Here is a 20322-nt window from a genome sequence, read left to right as displayed (position 1 = left end):
ATTAGTTCAACAAAATGAAAGCGAAAAATGCTTCAAGACAATGTTCCAGACATCATTACTTTTGCAACCTGTAATCTAAAAATTATTCAGAAGTCATTTTCCAAGATTAGCACAAGCTGTTGTTATTTCAGCTGAACCTAGGCGTGCCAAATTGCACACTTGGTAACCATCCGCAGCTAAACTAACTGTCATTGACACCTTGCTTCTTGCTCTGAATACTAACTAGCCTGTTGTGGTTGTCTGCAGTCTGCAGAAAGATTATTCCACGAAGTGCTAGCGTTTACACCTCGCGCGGTCTGCAATGCAACTGGATGAAGTTGCACAGATGGAAAACGCAACGCTTGTTAGCAAAAGTAAGAACAATTTGACGAAGCGGATGGCAGTCATTTTCCACGTGGAACGACTCGTTGTGTATCAGATTGGCTTCATCAAATCTGACTAGGCCAAGAGACACAACGTCGTCGTCGTCGAAACGAGGCGGAATTAAATTATACTCCAAGTTGTAATTTATTCGCAAACAAGTGAAGGAATGTCAGACGGCGGCGGCTCAGCGATAGACGTTGTCAGGCTATACTGCAAAAGTGCTGTGCAACTATGCTGTTGATGGGTATGCAGATCATCTTTTCGTAGTTGCATCGCTTATGCAAGTTTGATGACCGTTGGAAGTTTAATTGTAACAATTGGCGAGTGATGACGATGATGGCGACGACGACGTGAGACGATGCAGCTGTCCGATGTCGGTAAATCGGAACCATTCGAACGAAAAACAAAGTCACCTCTAAGCGCTCGAGTGTGCATCGTTTGCACAACTGGTAGAGAGATAAGGTGCATTTGTTCACTAAATTAGCTTTTGAATAATTTGTTACCTTGAATTTGCAACTGAAACCGTCTAATGCGATGGAATCCTTTACCTGAAATCAGAAACAAAAGCAACAAAATTAGTCTGCATCAGTTTATTTTCAATTTATTTATTTATTTTGGAAATTTCTAATAATTTTTAACTATTTTTCAGCTACGTAAATTCTCAAGTTCTAATGTCTTTTATTTTGAACATCGTAAATAAAATCTGATCCACCAATCAAAAAAATCTACCCCTTTTATCTCTGTTTTTTGTTGACGCCACTGGTTCTAATATTAGGAGTCTGCTATGAAACCGTGGGAACTGTGTTGAGTTTTTATACCAGTTCATAACTTATTCTGGCTTGGTTAGAAAAAAAAATACATCACACACTGCGTGTGGCTGCAGAAAGCTTCATGCATACAATTCTGGTGAACCAGTGCGGTATGCTCTCCAACGATCTTGGAGCGTTCTGGGCACGATGTTCTGCGGATGCTCATAAAAATCTAAGCCGAGGTTAGCCAAGTTCTGGTCTGGAAAGAAGTCATGTTTGTACGTATACCTACTGTGGAGAAAAAAAAAACAACCTCAAACGACCTACAGTCGAATGCCTTCCTGCTGCCAGCCAAGTTTGAAATTTGTGTTCTGCTGCAGACTTATGATTTATGGTACAGAATCATAACCAGCGCGGTTGGCATCTACATGGCACTACGTTCTGCTGTATGCTGCATGATGTTTTTGTAAGATATTTTTTTGCGTGCAACAATGCACAGAATATCTGCTGTTACTGTGGAATATTGTAACACGATTGGCGCATCAAAACATCAACTGACGCTTGTTTAGCTGTATTTTTGAAGCATGGTAAATAAATGCAATCTTAGCTCCAGTTGGCAGCCGGATGCAAATGTTACAGTTGGAACCAGTGAATTTTGCGGTTCAGGTTTTTCTTCATCTTTACACTTGATGGCTCGCGGCTCACAATCAAACGCCGGTGACAGAGCCGGTCGAGATCGAGCTTCGCGATTTGTGCAAGCAGTGGCAAGCAGTGTGCAGTGTGAACGGAGAGAAAAAGAAAGCGCTCTGACGTAATGACATGTGGAGATTATGCTGGATGGCTACGGTTTGACTGGGTTTCGTGGGCATAAAAATCGATTATTTAAATAATTTCACCGCCGTCGTTGGTCGCATAAAACGCCGAGTTACCGAATACCATCGGTTACTGCGGGGCAACTTTGAAGCGAAAAAATGCTACAACCTGCTAGACGCCGTTGTTTTAGTGGTTACATAACACACAGTTTCCGGTGAAGATTGAGTTATGCAAGCAGATGTAGGTTATCGGGACAAATTCTTGTAGCTTCAATTTCTGACCGCTTTGTTATAATCCGTATTCGAATTCCAGTAGTATTACGGAACAGATAATGTGATTATTCGCAAACGTGGTCATTGCTTCGCAGGCTAATTTCAAACGACGATCTAATTTTTAACGGTTGATACCAAACAACGACACAAACAGCCGTGCGCAGAATTTCATCTGGGGAAGCTTTTCTCAAATGAAATTTTATAATAGCATAACTTTCCCATTTGGATTTTTATCGATTTAGAGTTGAGTATGAAAGTAGCTTATTTACATCGTAATTCACCTGAAAAACTGAAATTTAGACCGACTTTATTTTAAAACTTTTCGAAAAAACATTCCACTTGAACTGTTCCATATGAAAAATAAATGCATAGCAGTCCCATATTGATTTCATCCCATTATAAACACTTTGTTTCTGAATGAAGCAATCAGAAAACTTTAATATTTTTTAAAATAATCATTGCACGTTAGAGATCCAAAAATAAATATAAAAGTTGGTTTTGAAGCTTGTCCATCACGGACAGTGCTTCTCAAAATGCACATTTATCTTTAGCGATTACCGGCAAAATTCCAGCAACCCTGTTTTTCTGACTGCATCACCGAAAAAATACCTTTACTAAATTTTGTACTTTAACCATTGCCTTAGTCTTTATACTACTACTGTTCAAGTGTTATATTTCGAGTGTTATACGCGCTTCTCTTCTGTCAAAATGAAATGACGATAGGACTGACATGCATTTATTTTGCAGCTGGCGTCTATGCACAAATGCATAACAGTCCCATTTTAGAAATTCCTGAATAAGGCAGTTTTTATGATCAGTTTTACAACCAGAGTTTATTCATAATTAAATTGTGAATGCATTGAAGTATTATCTTCGAAGAAAGAACAATAATTCTCACCTTGGGGAACATAAAATACGAGTGAAAGTCTACCATTAAAATCGCATTTTCTCGCTCTTCATGTTTATCCATATGGGACAGTTATGCTTTTATGGGCAGTGCAGTGCAGATAAGAATTTCGGTATTAAGGCGGATACAAATTTTGAACAGTTCTTATGTCCAAGGTTATCAAAGTTAGCCAAAGGGAGGCCAAAACCTATTAAGGGGCTATTACCCCTTAATGAATTTAGATATTTCTAAATTATTGAAGCCATATAAAACCCAGTTTAAATGTATTAGGTGCGCAACTTAGTTCTCACTATTCTACAATAGATGGTGCTGCTAGTAGTAGCAGCTAGTCAATTTTGACATAACTAAACTGCGATGAACCAACCAGAAACATATGGTAAATGAACCGTTTTGACACGTTAGTGATTATATTGTGGCGTCTTTTGCACCTAATAATCGTCATTTGTAAGAAGTGGTACTTTCCTCATTTCGTTCAAGAAAATGGCGGCTGAAGCGCATCGAGAGTTAGAGAAAAAGTTTACGGATATGCTGCTCTAAGTGAATCAATGTGTCCTTATTGATTCTGTCGCTTTCAAGATGGGAATTTGGATGTTGACGACTGTCCGCGCGAAGAAGACCAAAAAACTTCAAAGACGGTGAATGCCCATGTCTAACGCAGGAACAGCTTGCTCCGATATGACAAATTGCCCGTCAAACCATTACAAGCTTTAGTTTGGAGCCAAAGGACGTAGAGCGTAATTTTTTTGGGTTGTGAAAAACTGCTCCAACGGGATAAAAGGAAGGGTTTACTCCATCGCATAGTGGCGAGGGACGATAAAAAGCTTTATTACAGTCGCCCAAAGAAAAGAAAGTTATAGGGACTGCCCGGTTATGCATTTTCGCAATCAGCCTTACTGAACATCCACGCTGTGAAGGTAATGCTGTGTGTTTCAATGGAACCAAATCGTTGTTGTTTATTAGGCGTCGTACACAAATTACGTAATGCTATGTAACAATAAGTAACATTCGATATGACCTCCCCAACGTAACGCTGAACCACCTAACAATATCGCACGCTTAGCCTTGGGGCTAATTGCGGTCTCGATCAACTAGATTAGTTGAGAGAATTCGTTATCGATATTGTTTTTGGCACATTTTGTATGTGTAGGATAAGTACAACGATACACCGTGCCCCAGTGCTGAGTCGAGAAAATTTCCAGCTCGAAAAGATCCTCGACTCGATCGGGAATCGAACCCGATATCATAACCGTGTGGGAGAGCTAGCCGACCGACATCGCTAACCACAGAGCCACGGGGACCAAGCTGAACTACCTGCTCTCCTCCGAATTTTCGATCTTGAACAAACATAACAGTTACGTAACTGTCTCAACTACCCCTCCCCCTTGTTTAACAATAAGTAAAGCAGACTTTACTCCCATTTTCCCTCCTTATGCGTTACGTAATTTGTGTATGACGCCTTATGAACTATTAAAATAAACTGAAACCATCATTGGGGAACGATATTGACTTCAAATGATGCAATTAAGCCGAGCACTGCACGAAAACAGCCACTCTACGAGCAGCTTGAAAAAGTAATTTTACTGCATGACTACGCTCGGCCTCATAGTGCCAAAACCATTAAGGTGAAACCACATTGAATCCAAAAATGGCCGACTTCGAGCCACCACTTCGAATTTTCGAAAGCACAAGACTCGGAAATAGTTATTGCGTTCCCTGTGAAAATGCTATTTTATGTTTGCTCTGGTAAAGCAAACATAAAATAGAATTTTCATAGGGAACGCAATGAGTATTCCCGAGTCTTGTGCTTTTGAAAGTTCGAAGTGGTGACCTTAAACCTTACATGGAAAGGCTCAAAAGGGAAGTCCCATCACACCCGTCATAGTCCTCAGATATTGCTTTGTTCGATGGCACATGGTTTGGATGATCAGCAGTTCTGCTCATATTAAGAACGTACTACGAACAAGCCAGAAAATGATACGGATCGGAACAATCGGTATAGACCAAGGCAAACAAAAAAGGACAACGATTAGAAACTTGGCACTTGGAATGTTAGGACTCTGCTCGAACTGGCACGCGCGGGCATTTTGGCCAGTAAGCTACGAAAGGCAAAAGTGGAGGTAGCAGCCATAAAAGAGGTGTGTTGGCCTAAAACCGGAGAACGTGAATTCTGGGCGGTTGATCCGACCGTGGGCACTTCTTTCAAGTACCACATCTATTACAGTGGCGGCGACAGAGCGGAACGAGGCGTCGGTTTCGTGCTACTCTGAAACCAAATGAAGCGTGTCATTAGGTAGAGACCTATTAATGACCGTCCATGCGTATTGATGATCAAGGGCAAATTCTTCAATTACAGCCTATCAACGTGTACATGTCGACAAACGATAAAACCGATGACGTAAAGGAGGAGTTCTATGAGCTCCTTGAGTAAACGTATGGAGAGTGCCCACAACACGATATAAAGAGTGTCATCGGAGATACGAACGCACAAGTCGGACGAGAGGAGTTCTTTCGCCCCGTTATTGGTAGGGAAAGCCTTCACTCTACCACCAATGACAACGACATGAGGTTAGTGAACGTCGCCGCGGCCAGGGGAATAACCATTTGTAGTACCCATTTTGCACGTCTGAACATTCGGAACCACACCTGGAGACACCCCAATGAAGAGGCCTGCTCCCAGATCGACCACATGCTGATCGGCGGCCGGCACTTTTCAGACGCCATAGATGTGCGGTCCTTTCGAGGGCCAAACATCGACTCGGATCACTATCTTGTGGTAGGAAAGATTCGCGCCCGATTTTCCAATGTATTTAAGTCGAGATTGGCGAGGAAGATACGTCTGGACATCCAGAGGTTATCAGCTAAAGGAGTTGCTGCAGAGTATACTCGGAAAGTTGATTAACGGATCGGTGAACCAGCTGGAGTGGACCTGAACGAGCAGAGGATGCGATCTGTGAAACAGCGCGAGAAGTGATAGATACGATAACGGATACCACGCGTAGTGGGTGGTTCGATGCTGAGTGTCTAGAGGTGACGGAAAAGAAGAACTGAGACTACGCCAACACGTTAGTAGAAGGTAACCGTGTGACGCGTCAGATGCGGGAGAAATACCGGGAGGCATGAGCTGCCGAAAAGAGGCTTCACCACCGTAAGAAACGTGAGCACTACGATCGCGTCCTCGCGGAGAAGGAGAATTGTTTCACCAGGTACGACACGAGGAGCTTCTAAAGAACGATCAACGGAATCAGGAACCGGACTGTGCCGGTAAATCGGAACCATTCGAACGAAAAACAAAGTCACCTCTAAGCGCTCGAGTGTGCATCGTTTGCACAACTGGTAGAGAGATAAGGTGCATTTGTTCACTAAATTAGCTTTTGAATAATTTGTTACCTTGAATTTGCAACTGAAACCGTCTAATGCGATGGAATCCTTTACCTGAAATCAGAAACAAAAGCAACAAAATTAGTCTGCATCAGTTTATTTTCAATTTATTTATTTATTTTGGAAATTTCTAATAATTTTTAACTATTTTTCAGCTACGTAAATTCTCAAGTTCTAATGTCTTTTATTTTGAACATCGTAAATAAAATCTGATCCACCAATCAAAAAAATCTACCCCTTTTATCTCTGTTTTTTGTTGACGCCACTGGTTCTAATATTAGGAGTCTGCTATGAAACCGTGGGAACTGTGTTGAGTTTTTATACCAGTTCATAACTTATTCTGGCTTGGTTAGAAAAAAAAAATACATCACACACTGCGTGTGGCTGCAGAAAGCTTCATGCATACAATTCTGGTGAACCAGTGCGGTATGCTCTCCAACGATCTTGGAGCGTTCTGGGCACGATGTTCTGCGGATGCTCATAAAAATCTAAGCCGAGGTTAGCCAAGTTCTGGTCTGGAAAGAAGTCATGTTTGTACGTATACCTACTGTGGAGAAAAAAAAAACAACCTCAAACGACCTACAGTCGAATGCCTTCCTGCTGCCAGCCAAGTTTGAAATTTGTGTTCTGCTGCAGACTTATGATTTATGGTACAGAATCATAACCAGCGCGGTTGGCATCTACATGGCACTACGTTCTGCTGTATGCTGCATGATGTTTTTGTAAGATATTTTTTTGCGTGCAACAATGCACAGAATATCTGCTGTTACTGTGGAATATTGTAACACGATTGGCGCATCAAAACATCAACTGACGCTTGTTTAGCTGTATTTTTGAAGCATGGTAAATAAATGCAATCTTAGCTCCAGTTGGCAGCCGGATGCAAATGTTACAGTTGGAACCAGTGAATTTTGCGGTTCAGGTTTTTCTTCATCTTTACACTTGATGGCTCGCGGCTCACAATCAAACGCCGGTGACAGAGCCGGTCGAGATCGAGCTTCGCGATTTGTGCAAGCAGTGGCAAGCAGTGTGCAGTGTGAACGGAGAGAAAAAGAAAGCGCTCTGACGTAATGACATGTGGAGATTATGCTGGATGGCTACGGTTTGACTGGGTTTCGTGGGCATAAAAATCGATTATTTAAATAATTTCACCGCCGTCGTTGGTCGCATAAAACGCCGAGTTACCGAATACCATCGGTTACTGCGGGGCAACTTTGAAGCGAAAAAATGCTACAACCTGCTAGACGCCGTTGTTTTAGTGGTTACATAACACACAGTTTCCGGTGAAGATTGAGTTATGCAAGCAGATGTAGGTTATCGGGACAAATTCTTGTAGCTTCAATTTCTGACCGCTTTGTTATAATCCGTATTCGAATTCCAGTAGTATTACGGAACAGATAATGTGATTATTCGCAAACGTGGTCATTGCTTCGCAGGCTAATTTCAAACGACGATCTAATTTTTAACGGTTGATACCAAACAACGACACAAACAGCCGTGCGCAGAATTTCATCTGGGGAAGCTTTTCTCAAATGAAATTTTAGATCTTCAAGCTGATAATTGCATACAAATGGTTTCATTCCGACACTGTACCGGCTGATTAGAATTTTTTACCTATGTACCACGATTGCCGATGATTGTCAACTGCAGGAGAGGACGCAAGTAATTTGTAAAAATTTTGTTTTTTGGCAAAAAAGTAATACATATTCTTATAATCTTCTTAATTTCGAATATTCTAGATCAGCTTGATAATCTTACTAGGTGCAGATTAATTTATGACTGGCCAAACTATTTACATCTTGCTACTTTATTTTTTGATGATTTTTACTCAATAAAAATGTAACTACTAGCTACGACAGCTTCGATTCGAATTTACGGCCTGAAAAGATCTCACTGTAAGCATTTTGCCAACTCTAGATAAAAGCATTTTTCGGGACTGCAGATTATTTGGATTGTCATGCGCATAAAATTAGTGATACGGGCCATGAACATTTTTGATACTATTCTGCCAATTTATGAGAGTACGTTTTATAATTTTTAATTTTTTTTTTTTTTGAGTGCTCAGAAATCATGTCACCGGGTGCGAAAAATAATACACAAAGGCAGATTTTCTTAGGTATAGTTATAAAAATGTTCATTGAATTCTACTATACAATACCGACAGATAATATTTTTTCAATCGTCTTCACTGCCCATAATAGCATAACTTTCCCATTTGGATTTTTATCGATTTAGAGTTGAGTATGAAAGTAGCTTATTTACATCGTAATTCACCTGAAAAACTGAAATTTAGACCGACTTTATTTTAAAACTTTTCGAAAAAACATTCCACTTGAACTGTTCCATATGAAAAATAAATGCATAGCAGTCCCATATTGATTTCATCCCATTATAAACACTTTGTTTCTGAATGAAGCAATCAGAAAACTTTAATATTTTTTAAAATAATCATTGCACGTTAGAGATCCAAAAATAAATATAAAAGTTGGTTTTGAAGCTTGTCCATCACGGACAGTGCTTCTCAAAATGCACATTTATCTTTAGCGATTACCGGCAAAATTCCAGCAACCCTGTTTTTCTGACTGCATCACCGAAAAAATACCTTTACTAAATTTTGTACTTTAACCATTGCCTTAGTCTTTATACTACTACTGTTCAAGTGTTATATTTCGAGTGTTATACGCGCTTCTCTTCTGTCAAAATGAAATGACGATAGGACTGACATGCATTTATTTTGCAGCTGGCGTCTATGCACAAATGCATAACAGTCCCATTTTAGAAATTCCTGAATAAGGCAGTTTTTATGATCAGTTTTACAACCAGAGTTTATTCATAATTAAATTGTGAATGCATTGAAGTATTATCTTCGAAGAAAGAACAATAATTCTCACCTTGGGGAACATAAAATACGAGTGAAAGTCTACCATTAAAATCGCATTTTCTCGCTCTTCATGTTTATCCATATGGGACAGTTATGCTTTTATGGGCAGTGCAGTGCAGATAAGAATTTCGGTATTAAGGCGGATACAAATTTTGAACAGTTCTTATGTCCAAGGTTATCAAAGTTAGCCAAAGGGAGGCCAAAACCTATTAAGGGGCTATTACCCCTTAATGAATTTAGATATTTCTAAATTATTGAAGCCATATAAAACCCAGTTTAAATGTATTAGGTGCGCAACTTAGTTCTCACTATTCTACAATAGATGGTGCTGCTAGTAGTAGCAGCTAGTCAATTTTGACATAACTAAACTGCGATGAACCAACCAGAAACATATGGTAAATGAACCGTTTTGACACGTTAGTGATTATATTGTGGCGTCTTTTGCACCTAATAATCGTCATTTGTAAGAAGTGGTACTTTCCTCATTTCGTTCAAGAAAATGGCGGCTGAAGCGCATCGAGAGTTAGAGAAAAAGTTTACGGATATGCTGCTCTAAGTGAATCAATGTGTCCTTATTGATTCTGTCGCTTTCAAGATGGGAATTTGGATGTTGACGACTGTCCGCGCGAAGAAGACCAAAAAACTTCAAAGACGGTGAATGCCCATGTCTAACGCAGGAACAGCTTGCTCCGATATGACAAATTGCCCGTCAAACCATTACAAGCTTTAGTTTGGAGCCAAAGGACGTAGAGCGTAATTTTTTTGGGTTGTGAAAAACTGCTCCAACGGGATAAAAGGAAGGGTTTACTCCATCGCATAGTGGCGAGGGACGATAAAAAGCTTTATTACAGTCGCCCAAAGAAAAGAAAGTTATAGGGACTGCCCGGTTATGCATTTTCGCAATCAGCCTTACTGAACATCCACGCTGTGAAGGTAATGCTGTGTGTTTCAATGGAACCAAATCGTTGTTGTTTATTAGGCGTCGTACACAAATTACGTAATGCTATGTAACAATAAGTAACATTCGATATGACCTCCCCAACGTAACGCTGAACCACCTAACAATATCGCACGCTTAGCCTTGGGGCTAATTGCGGTCTCGATCAACTAGATTAGTTGAGAGAATTCGTTATCGATATTGTTTTTGGCACATTTTGTATGTGTAGGATAAGTACAACGATACACCGTGCCCCAGTGCTGAGTCGAGAAAATTTCCAGCTCGAAAAGATCCTCGACTCGATCGGGAATCGAACCCGATATCATAACCGTGTGGGAGAGCTAGCCGACCGACATCGCTAACCACAGAGCCACGGGGACCAAGCTGAACTACCTGCTCTCCTCCGAATTTTCGATCTTGAACAAACATAACAGTTACGTAACTGTCTCAACTACCCCTCCCCCTTGTTTAACAATAAGTAAAGCAGACTTTACTCCCATTTTCCCTCCTTATGCGTTACGTAATTTGTGTATGACGCCTTATGAACTATTAAAATAAACTGAAACCATCATTGGGGAACGATATTGACTTCAAATGATGCAATTAAGCCGAGCACTGCACGAAAACAGCCACTCTACGAGCAGCTTGAAAAAGTAATTTTACTGCATGACTACGCTCGGCCTCATAGTGCCAAAACCATTAAGGTGAAACCACATTGAATCCAAAAATGGCCGACTTCGAGCCACCACTTCGAATTTTCGAAAGCACAAGACTCGGAAATAGTTATTGCGTTCCCTGTGAAAATGCTATTTTATGTTTGCTCTGGTAAAGCAAACATAAAATAGAATTTTCATAGGGAACGCAATGAGTATTCCCGAGTCTTGTGCTTTTGAAAGTTCGAAGTGGTGACCTTAAACCTTACATGGAAAGGCTCAAAAGGGAAGTCCCATCACACCCGTCATAGTCCTCAGATATTGCTTTGTTCGATGGCACATGGTTTGGATGATCAGCAGTTCTGCTCATATTAAGAACGTACTACGAACAAGCCAGAAAATGATACGGATCGGAACAATCGGTATAGACCAAGGCAAACAAAAAAGGACAACGATTAGAAACTTGGCACTTGGAATGTTAGGACTCTGCTCGAACTGGCACGCGCGGGCATTTTGGCCAGTAAGCTACGAAAGGCAAAAGTGGAGGTAGCAGCCATAAAAGAGGTGTGTTGGCCTAAAACCGGAGAACGTGAATTCTGGGCGGTTGATCCGACCGTGGGCACTTCTTTCAAGTACCACATCTATTACAGTGGCGGCGACAGAGCGGAACGAGGCGTCGGTTTCGTGCTACTCTGAAACCAAATGAAGCGTGTCATTAGGTAGAGACCTATTAATGACCGTCCATGCGTATTGATGATCAAGGGCAAATTCTTCAATTACAGCCTATCAACGTGTACATGTCGACAAACGATAAAACCGATGACGTAAAGGAGGAGTTCTATGAGCTCCTTGAGTAAACGTATGGAGAGTGCCCACAACACGATATAAAGAGTGTCATCGGAGATACGAACGCACAAGTCGGACGAGAGGAGTTCTTTCGCCCCGTTATTGGTAGGGAAAGCCTTCACTCTACCACCAATGACAACGACATGAGGTTAGTGAACGTCGCCGCGGCCAGGGGAATAACCATTTGTAGTACCCATTTTGCACGTCTGAACATTCGGAACCACACCTGGAGACACCCCAATGAAGAGGCCTGCTCCCAGATCGACCACATGCTGATCGGCGGCCGGCACTTTTCAGACGCCATAGATGTGCGGTCCTTTCGAGGGCCAAACATCGACTCGGATCACTATCTTGTGGTAGGAAAGATTCGCGCCCGATTTTCCAATGTATTTAAGTCGAGATTGGCGAGGAAGATACGTCTGGACATCCAGAGGTTATCAGCTAAAGGAGTTGCTGCAGAGTATACTCGGAAAGTTGATTAACGGATCGGTGAACCAGCTGGAGTGGACCTGAACGAGCAGAGGATGCGATCTGTGAAACAGCGCGAGAAGTGATAGATACGATAACGGATACCACGCGTAGTGGGTGGTTCGATGCTGAGTGTCTAGAGGTGACGGAAAAGAAGAACTGAGACTACGCCAACACGTTAGTAGAAGGTAACCGTGTGACGCGTCAGATGCGGGAGAAATACCGGGAGGCATGAGCTGCCGAAAAGAGGCTTCACCACCGTAAGAAACGTGAGCACTACGATCGCGTCCTCGCGGAGAAGGAGAATTGTTTCACCAGGTACGACACGAGGAGCTTCTAAAGAACGATCAACGGAATCAGGAACCGGACTGTGCCAGTACCTGCCATGTGCGTTGACAGGGAGGGGATCCTGATTACCGATAAATCGCAGGTGGCCAGGCGTTGGAAGCAACATTTTGAAGTGGTGTTTAACAGTGAAAAGGCAGGAGAGTCGTCGAAGGGAACAGGATAGAAATTGGGAAGGAAGGATTAGCTGTGGACCCACCAATATTGGACGAGGTGAAGAATGAGCTAAGAAACCACAAAGCCGCTAGGAAGGACGGCTTACTGGCCGGACTTTTCAAAGTCGGGAGCTAGCGGCTGTGTAGTGCAACTCACCAGATTATCCTAGGAGTATGGTCTGAGGAACAACTATCTACGGACTGGAAGGACTCATATGCCCTAATTTACAAGGAGAGACACAGACTCGGCTGTTGTAGAGTTATCGAGGCATAACCCATCTCAATTTGGCAAAAAAATCTCTCCCGTATCCTGTTCCAGCGACTAAGGCCATTGCAAAAAGCCGTTTTTGGAGAATACCAATGCGGTTTTCGAGTGTGGCGATCTACAACGGACCAGATGTTTACCTTGAGCAGGGCCGGCGTCACATTATTTTACCGAGTGGGTAGTAAGGAATAGGGAAGGTTCATGGGTAGCCGGGAGGGCGACCTACTAATACCTGAACATAATATTACGAAAAATTGACAGTGCATCAACAATAGGGTGCCAATATAATGTTTAAGAAAAATTAGATTTTCGAATTTCAGTAGTAATGTTTGTATAAAAAAAATGGCCTTTTCCGGATATATAGAAAAAACCAAGACAGATAATTGATATTAATAAGTTTCCCATGGGAGGTAAATAAATAAGCTTACTTGCAAAATCGTTTCCATGCCCTTACGAGTGGCCTTCCGGGAGTTTACCGGAACATTCGCCATGGTGGACGAAAATGCGAAAATGAAATGCGAAACGAAATGCGTTCTGGTTTGCCCAGAAGCTCCGGATAGGACGCAGCTGAGGAACGTTGGGTGGGTTAGCCGACCTGGGTATCATATCGTTTTTCAGCCGCTTCATCTCCTCACACGATTGCATTGAGTAGTGGGCCGACTTCAGATCCGGCCAGAGCACCGCGTTTTCGCCCCTAAGGCATTTTTTCATGTACGACGTAACTTCCGGCAGGCACTTCGTACTATAACGGCCAGTACGGAGCTTCTCGCTGATTGTCAGCCACAGCAGCGCCTTCTTTGGGACTTTGGTGTGTGAAATGAACTTCACCTCAGAGCTCACTCCCTTCGTGAAGGAAGTAAAAACGAAGTGCCCTGCCAGTCGTTGCCATCCAGGGTGTGATAGGTCTCGGCGTGGACCACGTCGCGATTCACCGGAAAAATCGAATCGACCATCTCATTCACCCGCTGCCACTGCGTCATTGTCTGTAGCTGCGAGACCAATGGACGGGACTGCCGCTCTCTGGCATGTATGTCCATTACGGTGGGACAAAAAATAAATGTTGGCTCCCATGCACTTTTCGTGTTCCTTATAGGTCCCATAACAACTGTGTAACTTTTCAGATCGATCGAGAAACGCCCGATTTGCGCCCGATTTTTAAAGTTTCCATACGATTTTATATGGGAAAATCCACTTTTTCAATACTTATTCTCTAGAGATGTCAAGTTGGCTCTTAAAAAAATATCAATACATAATATTTGTAGGAAATTTTCCTGGAAAAACTTTTCTGAAGACCGTAAGGCGCTACGATGCTTTTAGAAACAGCTATTCACCCCAAACTGATTGAATGTCTGACGGACGGCTCACCATTGAAATTTCCCAGCAACACTGCTACAGCATGCTGCTATTGCAAACTTGCTTAAGTATGAGAAATAATTTCGCGTGGAATTAATTTTCAAAGTATGATTTTTGCTCATAGTATCTTCGGGAAGGCCTCCAAGATAAATTTAAGCGATATCATTTCTCATCACATGGTTGAATTAGCAACAGCAGCATGCTACAGCAGTATTGCTAGTAAAATTCAATGGTGAGCCGTTCGTCTTATATTCAACCAGCATGGGGTGAATACCTTTTTTCACAAGCAAGGTAGCGCCTTGCGGTCTTCAGAAGAGTTTTTCTCAGGAAAATTTCTTATAAATATCATGTATTAATATTTTTAGGAGCCAACTGCACATCTCTATAGAAATTTTTTTGACAATCACAAGAGAGTTATGTGCAAAGCCATGACCGCAGGTTGAAGTAGAATACTTTTACGAGAAAGATAACCCGGCTGCTTGCATGTCAGTCATTTTTAATAACCATTCATTATGCTCTTCCAAATACATTTAGTAGCTTTGAAAAAGGCTGATTGCTGCAATTGCAATTTTCATTCAATTATCGCATAAATGCTTCATGGTCAGATAGCGTGCGGTATCCGCTCTGACATAATAAATTTTTCGAACGTTGTGGAATGATATAACTCGAAAAATAGGTGTGACTTAAGTATTTCCAGTTATACCATTCTACAACGTTCGAAAAATTTTATTTCGTATGTCGTAATACTAATGTACGAAAATACATCTCATTCATTCTGGCTCAGAGCGATCGTTTGATAAGCCCCGCCTTAATTTTCAGTTCCTACAGTTTTTCCTATGTTTCGTAACACAGATGTACAAAAATGTTTTCTTATGGATATTCTGTCGAGCCGGACTGATAGAGCTCTCATTAAGGCAAAAAAATAACATGTATTGTATCGTGTTGTGCGGCTTGGAAGAAGAAAATGTTCCCGTCCCCGTGTCGCATGAAAACAGATTGTTGCGTGTTTGATATTGCCGATGGTAGACATGAGTATGAAGATCGAAATTCTGCTGTGAAGTCAAACTTTAACTGTCTTCTTCGAGACGTTACATCGTTGTTAGTAAAGTGCTGTGAATTTTCTAAAACAGACTCAGCATCGTGAGCAGAACGTGCCGAACTTTTCTGTTTGAAATCGGATTTGTTTCGTATATACCGCTTGTTATGCACAGTATCAACAAGTCATAAAAAACATCACACTGCTGTGCATTTGCAGCAGCATCAAACCTCAGTTGCAGTTTATTAATAACCATTCATTATGCTCTTCCAAAAACATATAGTAGCCTTGAAAATGGCCGATTGCTGTAATTGAAATTTTCATTCAATTATTGCATAAATGCTTCATGGTCAGATATACCCGTTGCAACTGCTACGCTATGCGTAGCCATGCCACAGTTGTGGCCGCTATACGCTGCCATTGGTATCCGCTGTTCCTGCATCCGCAGGCCTAGCTGCTATCGATGCTGAAATCCGCTGCAACTAGTGCGCTCACACACACAACATTTATTTGACACGGCATACTAGTGCTAGTGCTATCGCTGGTATCCACTGCACTGCTACTGCTGCTGCTAAGGGGGGACTGCTGTTGTCGCTGTCTAGAACTATTATCGTCGGCTTCGTGCAACACTGGCACAACTCAAAATTTTGCATTTTTGAGTTTTTGATGGCAAACGATGCGAAATCTAGTTAAGTTACATCCCACGAAACCTTGTTTCAAAATTCCCTAAAAATGAGTACAAGTGCCTTTGCTGCACAAATTGAAATTTCTCCATAAAGTTAGTAAAACTAAGGTTTTAACTTGGACAACGTGCTCATAATATGTGCATAATAGACCTAAAAGTGTTAAATGAGGATTGATAATCTTAAACTTTAACCCTCTAGTGCCCAATGCCGCCATTTGGCGGGCTTCACTCAAACCTCTACAAAGCATCAATAAATACTTAAAAAGTGTTTATAATGCTTCATAGTGATTTCACCGAAGCCCGTCTAGAAATTAACTTGGGCACTAGAGGGTTAAAGTTTTCTTGAAAATCGAAAAATAAATTTTTGACGCAAATTTTTAAACGCGTTTTTCTCCAAACTATGATTTTTGAGTTGTGCCAGTGTTGCACAAAGCTGACGTTGAGAGCGGCTTCGGCTGAAACAGGCTCTTATATAGGCCTAATAGCATGTTTTCAATTGCAAGGTATATGATTCAGTCGATCGTGCTTGGGAAGCAATCATATAAAGACCAATCAGAGGTCGAATTTTTCGTTTTGACAAGGCTTGACTATTTTCAATAGGACAATAGTTTGAATGATAAAATTACAATTATCTTCATTTGAGAAGAATCTTAGAAGATTTTCCAATCTATAGCTGCAAGAACGAAGGAAATCCATCGAATATTAACCGAATTATTAGCATTTGAAATTGGACATATTTTTCACTTTTTACGGTTTTAGATTTTCATTTCACATCCCTATGTAGCCGAACTTCCTGAGAGAAGTATTCTACTTCAAAAAGTGGATTTTCCCGTATAAAATCGCATGAAAACTTTAAAAATCGGGCGCAAAACGGGCGTTTCAACGAACGATCTGAAAAGTTACACAGTTGTTATAGGACCCATAAAGAACACGAAAAGTGCATGGGAGCGAAAAAATAACACCATCGCTTTTTTCCCATATATGTAACCGTGTCCCAGTCTAATGTCCATGTTCGCCAGGTACTTTTCCACTATTTGGCCGGTTGCACCGACCTCCCGATCAAGCGTACGCAGCGATGTAGCCACTTTTTCCTCGGTCTTCCTCTTCAGTATTCTTTGGAGCTTCTTGTCGTTCAGGGTCGTCGGCCGTCTGGAATCCGTTTTTCTTTCGATGCTCTGATAGTAGTCCAACACTGCCAAGATGTTGTAGATACCGGAACAAGGGTAACCGCCGTCCCTTTTCCGTACGATTTCCTTTTTTTCGCCATTACGGTTAAAATTCGAATCATTTTTTTTTTCTGCCGACTCATGGGTTACTATGATTGATGCTGCATGGGTAGTTTCGTCAGTGCGTGATAAACCCATGAAAAATCTGCATTTTTTGAGTATTTTTAATGCAAACGTTGGGGCTCACCAATTTTGTCTTCTCGAAAAAAAGTCTCCATCCCAAATTTAAGCCTAATCGGACTTCTGATAAGATTTCACTTGAAAGTCTTACATTTTTTAACAACGAAAAAATGTGCAAGAGAAGTTCTTGAAGTTTTCGAAATCGACTTTTTTGCTAGCAAATGCTCTTTAAAATGCATGAGATGTCGAGATCTGATATAATTTCATAAAAATTGTTAAAAAAAAATACCTTTTAGGGACATGAAAACGTTTGTGCTGAGAGACTTGATCTACACCAGAACACACAGGAGACACTCCCAGCTCGAATATTTCTTTCATCGATCAAAAAAGATGTAGTTTTGACCGCTTTTAGGCTCTACTTTCCGAAATCTGATTGAGCTCAAATTTGGCATGAGACATTTTTACAAAAAAAACTCTATCCAAAATGAAATTCGAAAAGTCGATTTCCACTGGAACCCTAATAAACTTTCAAAAAATGGTGAAATTAAAAATTATTCAGGTTGGTGCAAAATACAAAATATATTAAATCTAAGACTAAAAAACTGCCAACCAGCGGTAACTATATTATTTTTTATCTAGGAGCCAACATTCAAAAACATTTGATCGTTTAGCAAAAAGCGTGAATTTCAGAATAGAGGCGTTTTTAAATGTGGATATTTGTTATTTTTTTATTATTATTTTCCATTTTGCGGCTACTGCTTTGAAAAGCTGGATATGAATATAGAATCGCTACGTAATTGAGCCGATTCTAAACAATAGCAGATTTTAAATAGTTTTCAATTCGGCACGGATCAGGAAAATACTTATTTCGTTACAACAAGCCTGGTATTCATTAATAAGAGAAAACAAACAAATTCGCGAACAATTAAAAAAATAATTCTTTTTCCTGAGGAACATTACAACAGTACATAAATCTGTAGCTTTATAACCTCTTGCTCCACCAAATCCATCAAAAAATCTGTCGCTCGCAACATTATATTTTTTTAAAATTTATCCGATAGTTCCGTGTGGGTAAGTACCCACATGGATATTTTCCGAGTGGGTACTACTACCCATACTACCCACATGAACCGCCGGCCCTGACCTTGAGACAGATCCTCGACAAGTTTCGAGAATACAACTAGCAGACACATCATCTGTTTATTGACTTTAAGGCGACATACGATACAGTGAAACGCAACGAGCTGTGGCAAATAATGCTTGAACATGGTTTTCCAACAAAACTAATTAGACGACGCTTGGCGGTTTCACATCCTGCATCAGGGCAGTTGAGGAGGCCTTTACGGCATCCAAAAGGGAAGCTGCGAGAATCACCATAAACACTGCCAAAATGAAGTACATGGTGGCTGACACAGAGCGTGGTAGTCCTGGGGTTATTGGTGCTGCGGTGCAGATGGATGGGAATACTTTCGAAGTGGTCGACGAATTTGTTTATCTTGGTACTTCCGTGATATGTGACAACGAGGTGAGCCGCGAGGTGAAGAGACGGATTGCGTCAGCGAATAGGGTTTATTACGGATTGTGTAGCCAGCTTAGGTCCCGTACCCTACAGATCCGTACGAAATTTGCGCTCTATAGGACTCTGATCTTCCCGGTGGCGCTTTAGTAGAGCGGCTCTACTGACTTGAATCGTGGACGTGGAAGTAGCCTGATTGACGAGCGCTTGGGGTCTTCGAGCGTAGAATTCTGCGATCAATATTCGGAGGCAAACTAGAAAATGGGGTGTGGCGCAGGCGCATGCATCACGAGCTGTACGAAGTATACAAACATGCTGATATTGTCAAGCTGATGAAACACGGCAGGTTATAGTGGGCTGGCCTCGTAGCGCGGATGGCGGATGAGCAACCGGCAAAGATAATATTTAGCAGAGAACCGGATAGAGGCCGATGACTTCGAGGCAGACCTAGCACGCGCTGGATGTGCGCTGTCGACAAGGATGCCAGAGCAGCGGATGTAAGGGGAAACTGGAGAGGAGCAGCCCAAGCCCGAGTTTTGTGGAGACGTATTCTGGGTTTGGAATAAGTAAAATAAGTAGACCTGATTCTACTTTGATGCGAACCCACGGTCATTTCCTAGTTAAAATGAACTTCGCAGTCTGGTAACTGCGGTACCTTCTTGGCTTTTTCGTGAATTTGTTCCGATATTTGTTTTCGGTTTTACACTCAAGATGCTTCCGGTTGTTTACATATTATTATTCCTTTACAACTGTACTGCCGCATTTAGGGGGTAGAAAATTTGTGCTCCAATACCCGTGTTGTGTGCCGGGTTTTCCACTTTACATTTTTAGTGACACTTAAGTACCTTCGGAGCTATTTTCATTTGAAAAGTTCGAGAAACACCAATAAACAGATTTCGCAGCTTGGAATGTTTTATGGATACTGATGACATCTAGTGACTTATATGAAACCTATTTCATCACCTCCCGCGGTATGGCTAAAGAGCGTGAAAAAGGAAATATGCTTTATCCCGCATGTTGCCTCAATTAGTTCGACTTTCACAATTTGCTTCACATCCTACTATCGGACATAGAAAACCTAAAAGTAAATTACATTTTGACACTTTCGATGCCGCGCCAATTCAATTAACGCCGAATTGTCCAACCATCACAACCTTACCCGCGAACGTTTTCATTCCGCATGTTGAAACGATCGGATCAATGGACTAATGCACTTCATTAGCATCGGTAAAGTCAAGTATAAACACACGGACACAAACAGACGAAAGGGAAAACTGCAGGGCTCGAACGGGTGGTGAGCGTATTTCAATGAAAAGGCTCCAACTGTTGAATGAACAAACGCTCGCAAATACTT

The 20322-nt window shown here is 41.4% G+C and overlaps 1 protein-coding gene across 5 annotated transcripts in view; it reads right to left on the bottom strand.

The window, feature by feature from the left end:
- LOC129727737 (uncharacterized) overlaps positions 1-20322 on the bottom strand; it is a 212654-nt gene that overhangs the window by 74306 nt on the left and 118026 nt on the right. The window contains exon 5 of one of the 5 annotated variants that reach the window (XM_055685852.1): positions 6492-6536. The exons of 3 other annotated variants lie outside the window; for them this stretch is intronic. The gene's annotated coding sequence lies outside the window, so the exon portion shown is untranslated. Of the gene's footprint in view, positions 1-866; positions 892-6491; positions 6537-20322 lie in introns of those variants that run through there. One more of the 5 variants, XM_055685853.1, reaches the window with a different exon arrangement.

The sequence above is a fragment of the Wyeomyia smithii genome, chromosome 3 (assembly GCF_029784165.1).
Source record: "Wyeomyia smithii strain HCP4-BCI-WySm-NY-G18 chromosome 3, ASM2978416v1, whole genome shotgun sequence".
Lineage (NCBI taxonomy): Eukaryota > Metazoa > Arthropoda > Insecta > Diptera > Culicidae > Wyeomyia > Wyeomyia smithii.
This window is presented reverse-complemented; position numbering and strand designations above follow the sequence as displayed.